The 14,120-nt window shown below is 42.2% G+C and overlaps 1 protein-coding gene across 1 annotated transcript in view; it reads left to right on the plus strand.

Annotated features, from left to right (window-relative positions):
* The window catches only part of prkcbb (protein kinase C, beta b), a gene marked incomplete at its 5' end in the record, with an annotated part of 122,709 nt that overhangs the window by 47,533 nt on the left and 61,056 nt on the right, over positions 1 to 14,120 (plus strand). The window lies entirely within an intron of this gene.

A 14,120-nucleotide genomic window follows, 5' to 3' on the forward strand; every position in this document is an offset into this window, starting at 1 on the left:
CAGTCTCTCTCAACGATAGGGTCCGGGGAATCCCAGGGGTCCTTGACGGGGTTCCAGGGGATCCCCAGTTAGATTGATAGTTAGGAACTAAATGGACCTTGCAGGTTTGTAACTCAGAGATTGTACAAATGGAACCTAAAGGACCTGTATGGGTCCATTTGTTCTGGGTCCTTTAGGCTCCATTTGTACACTCTCAGAGTTAAATTGACTGTGTAGATTAGGGTCCCAGAGATAAGTAGATCATATCAAATCAGGGTTGCTTATCGAACTAGGGGTCCCTGAAATTAAAAAGGTTGTGAATCACTGAACTAGAGTATTGATAAGGATTCTTTAGTATTTTGATACTATCATTCATTTGTTATAATGTATTAGTTTTAATGTGTCAATTAGTGGGTACAACCAGGAGGTTGGGAAAGTGGGACGCAAAGTGGAAGAGACGGATCAAAAGATTTAAAAACAATTTGTTCAAGCTCTGACAGAATGGATTAGTCATGATCGATTTAACAAGGAAATTGTCACATTTTGCGCCTTCGAAGAATCAATAGTGTATTGAGCAATGAAACAATCATGTATTGATCAATGAACCAATCGTGTATTGTGTGAATTGACAGGAATAGCAAAGGCATAGCTTTTCATTTTTGTATTCCAGCTTTTCACAGAGAAGATCCAAATTACAAACGTACAAACTGCTCCTAAATGCTGTAAAATAGGTACAGTATAGTGGACAATTAGGTTTATTATCACCTCTCTTTCTAGCCAGGCCGCTTTATCAGCCATAATGACTTTTTTGATGACATCGTCATCTGTATCTGTCTGTGTGTCTGTCTATCTATATTGGGTTTTTTTTCTGCCTTTATCCCATTTAGACCTGTGACCGAATCTAAAAACACCTTTTCTGAAAAACTTAAAATATTTATTAAGAAAATATATATATATATGTTGCTATATATTGTACATACAGTAGCAACAACTACGCAAAAAGGGGTAGGTGTTCTAATCTAGATCTAAATGGGTTCAATAATATTTTTTATTGTAGTTATTTGTATTTATTTGTTTCGTTAAATTGATCAGCCCAGTTTGCACCTTTGACAAGATATCATTCAAAACATCAGTAATTGTAATCGAAGTTCTAGGACTCGACATCGGCATTGAACCCAAAAGTCTGTCATTGGTCATTGCTCTACTCGAGTATGCCCCCAAAAATTGGCAGCGGCATGTATTTCAATTAACACAAATATGTCTCACCCTTCTCTTTCATTTGCCCTTCCAAGCAACCTAAAGTGTAGTGTAGGATCCTCCTAAGCACCCTAAACGTACAGTAGTGTCTATCCTCCTTGTGACTAGATTAGTGCTGTTGAAGAGCAGCATTTAATGTGCTGGTAAACATCCTGAAAGCTCCTTGTTTGCCTGAAACGGCATCTGTCTGTTTGAAGTGTCCTTCAAACAGACAGACAAGTGCAGTTGGATAGAGCAGTAGTTCTCAACCTTTTCAGGCCACGACCCGCAAAATAATCATAATTTGAACTGGGGACCCCCCCCACCCTACAAGCACTTAGAGTTGAGGCATTGCATTTTGTATAACACGGTTCTATTGTGAAAATAGCCGATCTACATGCTCACAACACCTCGCAACGCGAGGCGTTGTGAGCATGTAGATCGGCTATTTTCACAAAATAATATTTGAGAATTTTACCAATATTTAATTTGTCATTTTAGAGGTATTAAAACGTCCTCAAGTTGTAATTTTAGAAATGTGCAGACACCCTCTATGCACTTAAACTGTATGTTGGTTTGTTTACTGTTGAGTGAGAAAACAACGTTGCACATTAAGTTAATCATCTGGGGACCCCCCTGGGGGTCCCGACCCACAGGTTGAGAACCACTGGGATAGATAGCCTCCCAGCAACAAAAAAAAAGTCCATTACTCTTTTTCATCCTCCATTCTTTTTTCTAACCCCTCCGTCGCCGCCTTTTCTCTACCTCCTCTGCTCAAATGTCATCCCGCTTTCTCACTCCCTCTCTCCCTCATCTCTCTCTCTCTCTCACCTCCTCTGTTACTTCCTGCTTTTTAAATGCCACTCAGCCTCAGGGGCGCTCTTAATTACGATGCCCCGCCCCCCCACCATGACACTTCCTTAATGAGTTCATGCCCTTACGACCTCGCCTCCTGCCCAGCGGGATGCTGGGTAACAATGTTCCAAACTGGCGGTACCGTGAGACAGGCAGTCACCTAGTTAGACTGACAGACGGTACAGACAGACAGATAGAGAAATACATACAGTAGATACTGTATAATGTATATAGATAAACCAATACAGTGAATACTTTATGTGCAGATTTATAGACGAACAGATTAGAGTTGCAACACTTATTAATTGATCCCTGTTATGACATTATAATATAAGTTTAAAAAGAAAGTCCAAAACAGAGAAAATAGCCGATCTACAAACTCACAACACGCCGCAAATCCGGGATGTGATGCGTTGTGTGAGTTTATAGATCTGCAATTTTTGCTGTATACGTACAGTACCATCTTTCTCTGTCACATAAAATTACACTTGAGTGGTTAATCAATTCATTGATTTATAACTCATTTCCTTTTTTTATATAAAAGAAAACGTGCACCTTGATTATTCGATTAATCATCAATATGTAATCGATATAATAATCACTAAGAAAATAAACGATAGTTACAGCCCTAGAACAAATAGATAAATAGTAGATCAAGAGCTACAGTTAAGCTTAGAGCTACAGTATAACTAGATCATTATAGACATACTCTAGATACATCATAATCCTGTTTATCCATTGTCCCGAGTTTTTAATTGGTTGTGATTAAAGCCATACAAACTCTAAATTACTAGTATATGACAGTCTTGTATCAAGGCTACTAAATTACAAAATGTGTCCTAAGGTTGGACAGTGCGTTTAGATTGGACCAATTAAACATGTTATTTTGTGTTTCCGGAACAGAACAGGAGAACAGGGTTTCCAGGTTATATGCGAGAGAAACAAGCAACCAGGTCTATGAATACATGCCCAAATGTATCGCTTAACAACCAGACCTGGCAACAGCGTATATTCAGACCTGATAGTGCAGGATACGGGGGTGGGTGCTGGGTGGGTGAAGTACTAAGAATGATTTGTCAAAGAAATAAGAAAGAGGTTAGGTATTCTACGCACTCTCATTCTCTCACTCACCTTCTCTCTCTCTCTCATTGTCTTTGTCTGTCTCTCACATAATGTTCTGTCAGCGCCCTGTCCCGTCCCTGTGTGTCACTGTCAGCTGTGTGTATGTTTAAAAGAAGAAGTCAATTATCCATGTGGGTTAATAGAATGTGTTCCCTATGGGAGAGCACCAGGATGAGATGGGAGCCTATAATGAAACCTACATTTCTAGCCTGCTGCGCCAGTGGTATAGGCAAATAATGTGTTTGTGAGCAAGCAGTTCAGAACATTTCAGGTAAAGGGAACCTAGAGTATCTCCATAAGGGTGATATGTTCCCATTGTTTGAGCAACACCGTTGCTCTTATTCACTAATGCAGAAATGCACCGTCTTAAACAGACACCAGAAGAGAATCTATAAGATACAAGTGTAAATCTTTGTAAATCAATGTTGAGGCCTGGGGAATTCCAAGGGTCTTTGACTGGGTTCCAGTTAACTGGGAGCTCCCCAGTTAAGGGATTGACAGTTAAGAGCTAAATAGACGTAGAATCATACATGCACATAACGCAAATGAAAATTAGGCAACAGTGTCTGTCATTAAAGATGTCACATGCTCATACATGTAGATCCCGACGACGGAGAGGGAAAGGAGGGGGGTATAGGAAAAGAGAGAGGAGAGGGGGAGGGAGGTAGTTAAAGGGGGGGAGAAAAGGAGAGCCATATAACCCGCCCAATGCTGGGTGCCGACACCACCTGAACACTGATCAGTGTTCAGGTGCAACTAATATGTGCAAAGTACAATATGTGAATGGGGGTTTGTCCAAAAAAGAAAGAGAATAAGGAGGGTGTTAGCAGTTTACAGGCATTTGACCCTGTGGTCTCGTCAATGTTCAGGGCTCTGATAGCCTCTGGGGAAATAATCATGTCTTTTTGTGGTGACCTTGTGACAATGTGACATCAGCACAAACACTCAATTGCTGGGGTGATATTTGTCCTTCACAATTGGGTTGTACGGTTTCCCGGTTTTACGTTTTGATGCGGTTTTATGAAATCCTGACGGTCTCATCAGCAATACCGTGTCACAGCTCATCCGCACTGCATGTGATGCGACGCGAGCGATGAAATCTCATTGAAATACATGTGTTTCAAAGAAGACGTCCTGACCTACCGCAAGTCTCTATTTGAGCGAGGTTTCGCGGCGATGTCCATAGAGGTTAATGGCCATGTCCCGCCCGGCAAACACTTTTTTAAATTATTTATTTATTTGATTGGTTCAGGCTACGTCGCAACGCAATGGCCGACACTCCATATGCGGACAGTATTTTGCAGGACGTCGCGTCGCGTCGCTCGCATGCAGTGCGGATGAGGTGTCATGTGACATGTGCGTTGGGCGCACTGTCAAATAATTATTGTTTACGGAAGCAGCTGAGAGACTGACAGCGTATCAAATAACACCTGGAGACCTGGTCTCAAAAAGTAATGAGACGCCCCCAATTTGGGAACACTTTGGATTTCTACAAAGGTTGGGTGATATGGGTGATATGCCAAAATATTCCTATCGGCCACCATCAGCCAAAATCGGTGATCACACTAGGAAATGCGTCACATCTCCGCTCCCCAGCTGGAGTTAGGCTATACTTCGCCTTACAGCGGGCTGCATGGCGAAAATAGCAGATCTACAAGCTTACAATGCGTCGTGCCATCAACGCGTTGTAAGCTTGTAGATCTGCAATTGTCGACCTGTTCTTGTATGAGTGCATACGGTGATGGCCTCTGTCAGAGAGAGAGAGAGAGAGAGAGAGAGAGAGAGAGAGAGAGAGAAAGAGAGATTTGTGAGCTGTTGTGGCAGGAGAAGGATGTCTAATGGAACACAACCACTTTAAGGACTACAAATCATTGTGTATTCCTGCACTGAGTGACCTCGGTACATAGAAATACTGTACATACAGTACAAGCAGAGCAGCCACCTTTAAATACATTTGAATAATTTGCTATTTTGTCCCAAAGGTTTTATATCAAAAAAATTGAAATACTGCTGTCAATTGTTTCAAAAGTTTATCCCAAGCTAACCTTTCCTATGTGAACTATTGAATTGAATTCTGAGAGAGAGAGAAAGAGAGTTAACATACATACAGAAAAATGCAGTGGAGAAAATACAGAATAAGTGAGGAATGCCAGTTAAGTGCTGTCCATGCATCTTAACCCATTTAGACCTGGGGCCGATTCTAAATCCTCACCTAAGTTTTCTGAAAAACATTTAATTAAAAAAGGTAGCATAGCAATAGCTAATGTTACACAAAGGTGTTCCCGGATTGAAAGGTATAACAACTTATTGTTAGAGCCAGCATTGGGAAAGTTGATTCAGCTTTTTGTAGATCTTGTACAGTCTCCTCATAGAGCATTTCAATTCAAGTGCCAACGATGTATGTGGTGGGAGGACCATGTTTTCTATTTTCATGATTAGTGTCATAGTTTGACCTGCAGATGACATGACGGTTGTTGTGAAGTCTGATGCCTCGTCTTCAAATGTGTGCACGTTGTTGTTGATGATGGGTGGTACGCCAACCTGGCATTGCACAGCTTGCATTTGACCTAATTAACGTTTCATAGCAGTTCCAAACGGAACTTCTCACACAGTGAGTGCCAGTCTCTCAATCTTGCAGAGAGAGAGAGAGGGAGAGACTTACGGCGCAGAGGATTTTGCTGATAATAATAATTACTGTCTTTTATTTTAAATTATATTTTCCAACTTTTGTCAAAAACATGTATCTATTTATCTAGAAAAAACGGCAGGTAGTATGTATTGTTTTCAGAGAGAGACAGAATGTGAATGGGATCTTCCATTTGTAAGGAGCATCATGTAACATTTTAACTGAGTTAGCAGGTGGGCCATCCAGAGAGAGAGAGAGAGAGAGAATATACTAATGTATATTTCTCTCAAGCTATAGTATCTGCAATGAAGAGAAAATCAGATTATTGCCCGTTTCTCTCTCCCTTCCTCCTTTCTTTAGTCTCTGACTTTCTCCCTCCTCTCTGCTTGTGTTTTGCTAACCAGACGGACATATTACTGACTGACTGACTGACTGACTGACTGACTGACTGACTGACTGACTGTCTGTCTGTCAACAATTTGCAGTATTGTTTGGATGGATGGAATTTAGTGATCGGACTATGCGTCGTTCACAGTGGCTTCTCTAGTCTGTTACATGTTACCTATCCACTTTGTGCCTTGTGGCACATAAGGCGTTCACAGAGCGCTTCCACTTCTCACGGGCAGCTGCTGCAGTCCTCACTTCAGACCATGATGTCCATCCTGCTTCTTTTCTTTCTTTCTCGACAGTACGTCTCCAGGTGTTCTTTGGTCTTCCTTTTCTCCTTTTCTCTTCTGGTGCCCATGTCATTGCTATGTTGCAGTCGTTGTTGTGGTCCTGCCGTAGTATGTGTCCAATCATCTTCCATCTAGGTAGCTTCACTTCCTCACTAAGGCTTCTCTAGACCACACAATGTGGTTAAACTGTGCGAGGAAGTCTTGCCTGTGTATTGCATTTACCAATGTAAGCTGCAAGCTTCTCTGGCAGTCAGGGGTGTTGGAACAGACCAATACTTTCAGGTTTGTTTTTAGTTTCTCGTCGTCACAGCACTTTGGCTTTATAGGGCAGCATAACAACTAGAAAGATGCAATTGGAAATTGCAAGTGTGGTTGCCGTGATGCGAGTCACACTTGCAAATTAATTTTGCTGCCGGACTTCTCTTATTACCTTTTAACGTGGGCGCATTCGTTTCCATCGTGCACGGATCATGCACCACGCGTGTGCACGCCGTTCACAGCTTCCAAACAAAAATATCTGTTTGCAAAACGGTGCCTCCATTCTCGAGTTAGGAAGTGGATAATGGCCTATGTCCCGCCTCCGCCGGAAACGGATATTGGTCCGTCCTTCAAATGTGACCGGACGCACCTTTTTTCAGTCACATATAGGAACCAAAAATCGACTGGTTTTGTTTTTAAATGAATGTAAAACTCGGGAAACTCGAGTGCTAAACCAACACCCAAAACTTGGGAACCTCGGGATCTGGCAGGGAATGAGTTAAGCCCATATCTTGGAATACCCATATATAAACATACTGTGTCAGTCTCATGTGGTCTATGGAAAAGTTTAATTTGTTTAATTAAAGTCAATGGAGAAAATTAATTCACGAATAAATGTATATAAACTAAACTATATAACATATCTCTTGGCAAAATGCAAGGAATTGATTCCAGATGAAAACGGTCGATTTGACATACCCTGCAGTCAAAAGTTTGGACACAGCTTCTCACACACATTGAGTGAGAAGCTGTGTCCAAACCTTTGACTGGTATGGGGTCGAGTGCGTGCCACCAAAACTGTGGGAGGAGGCGGCAAAAAAAGTTATCAAGGGGTGGGATTTTTTTTTAAACTTTTATGAGTACATTTTGAATTCCAGGCGTTTTCTTGTAACAGACTAGAGTGTTTCTACATTGCAGTATTGATACTCCACCACTGAGTTGAACTGAACAGCCAGCCCCACGGTCGGGGAGGGACAGCAGCAGCAGCTTCCAGCCGCATAACTGTGTTCTCTCATGGGCCACGGAATGTAAACACGGTGGTGTCGGCTCGGAATGAGACAACGAGACAATAAGCCATGGCTAAAATACTCAGATTGAATATATCCGAACAAAAACCATTGAAAATACTATACAGTCCAACTAGTGAGAGAGAACCAGGAAACAGACAGTCACTACACAGTGTGACTGCGGGTGCTTCTCTCTGGTCAGAAACGCAAACCACGCCCCCCTTGATACAAATCTATATAAAACAAACGTTAATATTAATTAGATAAGCCACCTCATGCCGAACTAATGGTACGCAGTGAGCAAATATGTAATGAGTGGAGCCAAATATTTATTTTCCACACAGAAACTGGAAGTACACAGAAATAGCTACAGAGACAGCAGAAAGCTCTGAATCCACAAGCATATGGACAAATTGCTCCCTATCACAAGTGACTAATTTATATAATATATATTTATAGCAAAAGTGATTTTGGGTTTCATGACTCTTTAAGTGTATCATTCTCTCTGTATCTCTCTCTCCTTTTAGTCTCTCTCTGTCTCTGTCCCTCTTTACATTCATTCTCTCTCTCTCTCTCTCGTTCTCTCTCTCTCTCTCTCTCTCTCTCTCTCTCTCTCTCTCTCTCTGTATCTCTCGCTCTGTTCTTTCTTTTCTGTTTGTTACGGATCACCCTGTTATGCCAGAGAGATGTCATCCTCTGATTGGCTGTTGTCTCCTCCATAACCCCAGGCAACTCACGGCCGGACTAAATCTGATTAGATATTCCTCCCACCTCCCCAAAACACCCACGCAGCAGCAGTCAACACGCAACTACAGTACACACACACACACACACACACACACACACACACACACACACACACACACACACACACACACACACACACACACACACACAAAGAACACACGCGCATGCACACAGATGGTGTCAAACTAAATCTAACAACAAAGGGTTTGTGGAAACACATAGGAATTCACATCCGATAGTGAGAGAGAATTTTTCCTGCATGTGGATACAAGCTCGCACGCACGGCACGTCGCACGTCACCACCAACAACAACAACCCCAACTGCGATCCCTACTCCACAAAACCCTATCCCAACCCCAAGCCACACCAAAGTTCTATATGAAACCTATTTTTTTTTTTTCTCCAAGGATTCTTTATAAAGATGAATACTTTACATTTGTTCTATACAGAACCCTTTGAGGGCCATATTTGAAGTATGTCATTACTATTGCTCAATAATGACCCATATCACTGGCGTATTAAAAGGCTTTCCCCCGATTCCTATTGGATAGACAATTTGACTGATAACGAACTTTATCTTCGACTTGAGTTCTTAATGTGTTGGTCACCAGGCTTCTGATTCTGACTCACTTAAATATATGTACACAGCCCAGAATAGTGCATCACTCTGTGCCTCACTATGAGCTTGTAGATCTGGTATTTGTGGCTCAGATTTTTATCATTACACAGCAAAATCTATTTACTCTATCTTATCTACTCTATCTATCTTATCTACTCTATTTACAGTACCTACTCTATCTTCTCTATCTATCTCTCTATCTACACATACACATACTGTGTACACACACTAGCCTGCCGGCCTCTAATGACAAGATGGCAAAGAAGAAAGGTAAATGAGTGAACAGATAAGATAATAATATAATGCTGTGTTTCGTTGTTTTATTGAGAATCGACTGTGGAAAAGTGTTTCTGTAATTTATAATTGTGGAACGTGGCTTTGAGCGTATTCATATTGCTTATAGTACAACTGCGTGTCTGTCTGTCTGTCTGTGTGTGTGTGTGTGTGTGTGTGTGTGTGTGTGACTGACTGTGTGTGTGTGTGTGTGGGTGGATGCTCGAGAGGCTGTTGTGACCGATTCCGTAGGGAAACGATTGTTGGACCAAAACAATGGATGACAGAGCGCTAGACCAAAACAATGACCAACAATTTGTCAAGAATGGACGTCCACATTATAGAATGAGATGAATATAACTAGACACTGAAAACAATGTTGTGTGGCGGAGTTGATTGATTGATTGACAGGCACCATGTTGTTGGCTTCCAGTTTCAGTTTAATAAGCAGGCTTTTGTTCCTTTATCTTCGTATAGAAGGATTCACCCCCCCTCCTCACAGCTCACAGCGCGGCACCAAGTGCCGCGCTGCGAGCTTGTAAATCTGCTATTTTTTTTAAATCTTGATAATCGTTTTTTTTTTACCTATTTTTATATGTCAGTGGTCCACAAACCTTTTCATGTGAAGGACCCCCAAAATGATATATTCAAGTACATATATTCAAAGATTTGTACACATTTTCACAACTTTTCCATAATAGCTAAAGTATAAAATAATTCCAGGCCCCTCCACCTTGGGCCCTAGTAACTCAGTCCCACTTTCCCCCCCTTGTGACGCCCCTGGACGTGGGCAGCCAGCCAGCCAATCAGTCGGTCATGGACCGTATAACGTTGTTGTGGGGTAGAAACCTTGTATGTCCAAAACCGTGTGCTTTGTATTTATTATTAAAAAAGAAATGTTTTAAAATTTGGAAAATAGCCGATCTAAAAGCACACGGTGCGGTGCGAGGCGTTGTGTACACCGCGAGGCATTGTGTGCTTGTAGATCTGCTATTTTCACTAGTCTAGTGCGACAGTTCTGTATGATGAAGCAGAGCTACTTTACAAAAAAACGCACACGTTTGAAACTTGGAGATACAAGGTTTCTGCCCAGCAGTGACGAAATGTGGATGCTATGGAACAAGGGTCAAAGGCGTTCAGAATGCAGCTGTGTTCTCTATGGCAAGGGCAAGGATACACTGTACTGTAGCTACAGTCCTACACAAATCCCTAATATGTACAGTACTGTATGTAACACTTTTGTACATTGTCTTTACAAATGGCAAGATTAGCACTGAGGATTTTAATGTGTATACGTAGCTTAAATCGATAGGCTAGGCCAGGGGTTCTCAAACTTTTTTCCCCCACAACCTCATATTATGAGGGAAATTCTTTGGCGTGGCATTTATGAACAGCTGAGCTAAATCAGTTTGTGTGTGCGATAGCCTAGCTGCTTGTGTGGGTCACTGTAGTGTGTTTTTGCTGCCTGCAAAACTCGGTCAATGTTGGAGGCGGACCTGTGTGTATGTGCGTGCGTGCGCGTGTGTGTGTGTATGTCTGTGTGAGCGAGAGCGGAGTCAAGTGGGCGTCCTCTTCTCATTGGTTGCAACGACCTTCCTTTTTTCTTTTTCTTTTTTACCGTTTCTTGATTAAAAAAGAAATATATATATATAAAATGTTGATATGATGGGATGCTTGGAGCGCTGTGAGTCATAGAGAAGGGTCCTCTGCAGATCCTCTGTGTTTGCTAGTGGTAGTGTGTGGGAACGGGTGTAGAGCTCAAATCCTGCTGTTAGGGGTGTGCTGCTCTACCCTTGATAACTAGGTCATCATCACCAGTGATTTGACCTGGATTCTGTGAGCAGCAATCGGATGCCAATTGCGTGATGACAGAAGTGAAGAGAAAATATTGAGAGGTTGAAGACCATGGGCTCTATTGTCATCCATGCCTTACCCCTTATCCCTAAACTCTTTTGCCACTTTTTACTTTTGAAAAACATTTTTAAATATTTCAAATAGCTGATCTACAAGCTCACAACGTGTCAATGTAGATTGGCTATTTGAAGTATTCTAAAATGTTTTTCTAAAGAGTAAAAAAAGGCAAAGAAGTTTAGGTATAAGGGGTTAGGCATGGACGAAAATATAGCTCTACGTGTGCTGTGGCATTCTGGCTCAGTTGTAGTGGTTTGAGAGAGCATATGCTGTCAGAGAAGCACGGAGGAGAGTTGCAGTAGTTGAAATGTAAAGTTTCTTTATGTGAGCATCAGCGAGCAAAATCAACCACTGAAACGGGGTACTCACAAGCTAAAATCCTCAGTGTTAGAAATAACCCTTTGTAACTCAGAGGATGTTTTGTACAAATGGAAAGAAACATGGTGTGAAAATTGTCAGAGTTAAAAGAACCCTGGGGATTTTACTGTGCATGCAGGTGTATAAGCCCACTGAACAATGACTCCAGGTGCGCCGCACGCGCACACGCACACGCGCACGCACACACACACACACACACACACACACACACACACACACACACACACACACACACACACACACAAACCTGTTTAAGTTACACTTGTTATCGCTGTGCTGTGAAAAGGGGAAATAACACCTGAGCTTCCCCTTTTAAAGTCAAAGCACAGCATTTACATGAGTTTAAAAAAGCTGCACTCTCTGTTTCCATAATGTGGCCCTTGTGAACTCTTCTATACCTGTGTTTTATTGTAGAGTTGAAACAGAAGAGCTATACTGAACTCCATTTCATACAGTGCTCTCTCTTTAATGCATGCGCGCACGCACGCACGCGCGCACACACACACACACACACACACACACACACACACACACACACACACACACACACACACACACACACACACACACACACACACACACACACACACACACAGACTGGCACCTGATTAAAGGAGACATCTACGTAACAGATGGATACACTGCCCAGTACTTAAACAACAGAAAAGATGGGTGAAACAGAGGAGAGGATCAATGATTGAAGATCAGTGATTATGACTGTAGATGATCTGGACACAGAACAGGTGCTCCGCAACGCGAGAGAGGACGGAGATAAGAGTGAAAGAGGTAGAGCAAAAAGAGATGACTAGAACAGAAATAAGGGCACACGAAGGACGACTGTCTGAAAACGGGGGATGGAGTTGGTCGGTATATAGAGGCAAAGAGAGAAGTAAAAAGCTATTCCCACTGGGCATGATAACTATAACTATATCTTTCACCATTGTATCGTGTTTTTTATAGTCGGTGTGTCATCCACTTGACTTTTAACGATTTTAAAACTATATTTTTTATAGTTAAAGTGCTCAGTGTGAATGGCCCTTAAGGGTGGACCGATTGTGTGATGTGAGGGATAAAGAGGTGGATCCTTACACTCAGCAGTTACTCCAGAGGTGTCAATGCATTGCGAGAGTGCCAGCGAGAGTCTAGCCAGCACCAACTCGGGACTCCTGGATCGCTGCCCTGCACAGTGCACACTCTCCTATCTAACATCAGGGTCTAGAGCTCTACAGTGTTGTTAGCTAAGTTGTCGCGCCGCAGTGCATCTACGTAGGTGGTGCACTTTTTGCCTTTCCTGGCTTTGCCCTGGGTTGGCTCCCATAGTGTCAGTTTGCTTGCCTGTAATTCTGGGTGCCTGACGCAGTGAATGCCCTGCCAGCCACATCCTTCTCTCTCTGACTTTGTCTGTGACCCGTGGTAGGTCCCCATAGAGGTCCACATTTCTGATGTGGTCCATCCATGTGACACCTAGTGCCATTCGTAAGCATTCTTGTGTAGACTCCAGTGCTCTTTCCTGTTATGCCGTGAGGGTCCATGCCTCAGCCCCATAGAGTAAAGCAGGGGTCTTCAACATTTTCAGGCCAAGGAGCTGAGGGAGAGATGAAGCAGGGACCCCCACAACCTTTTCGTAGATTCCATATAGTTTCCACCAACGTTTGACAGCACAGTCATCATTGTATTCTGGATTCATGTCAATTTGTTTTCAGATACCGCCAGTACTTAACTTGACATTTCACTCTGTACTTAGTCTGCTCTTTTTCCCCTCTACACCAAACGTCTTTGCCGGAAATAGCCGATCTACTACGATCTTGTACTGTAGATCTGCTATTTTTGGCTAAAGTTCTCAGAAAATTGACGTAGGACAGGGGTTTTCAAAGTGAGTGACAGGGCACCCTGGGGTGCTGTGACAGCAGTCCAGGGGTGCCGCGAGATCATTTGATAATATTTGGAATTTATTTGGACACTTGAAAAAATATTATTTACTATAATTTTAAACTTGAAGTACAAAGTTATTTTCAGTCAGTTCAAACCAAAATGGCTATTATCTCAAAGTTTTCCTCGCAACATAATCACTAAAATATCGTCACTGTCGGGCAGAAACCTCGTATCTCCTCATGTATTTTGCCCTGTTTCATCATACAAGATCATCTCACAAAGCTAGTGAAAACAGCCGATCTACAAGCACACAACGCCTTAGTACATTTTATAGATGATAAATACAAAACGAACGGTTTTAGACATACAAGGTTTCCACCTGACAACGATGATATGCTATAAATATAAGGTGCTGGGAGTGAAAATTATAATGTAGGGGTGCCTTGGATTAAAGAAAATATTCATGGGGTGCCCTGAGACAAAAAGGTTTGGGAACCCCTGCTGTAGGACTGAATGTATGCTAGCAGAAGACACATTATCTGCTGTATGTGTGTTTCACA

Source organism: Nannobrachium achirus (assembly GCF_963921795.1).
Source record: "Nannobrachium achirus genome assembly, chromosome: 4".
In the NCBI taxonomy this organism is placed as follows: Eukaryota; Metazoa; Chordata; class Actinopteri; order Myctophiformes; family Myctophidae; genus Nannobrachium; species Nannobrachium achirus.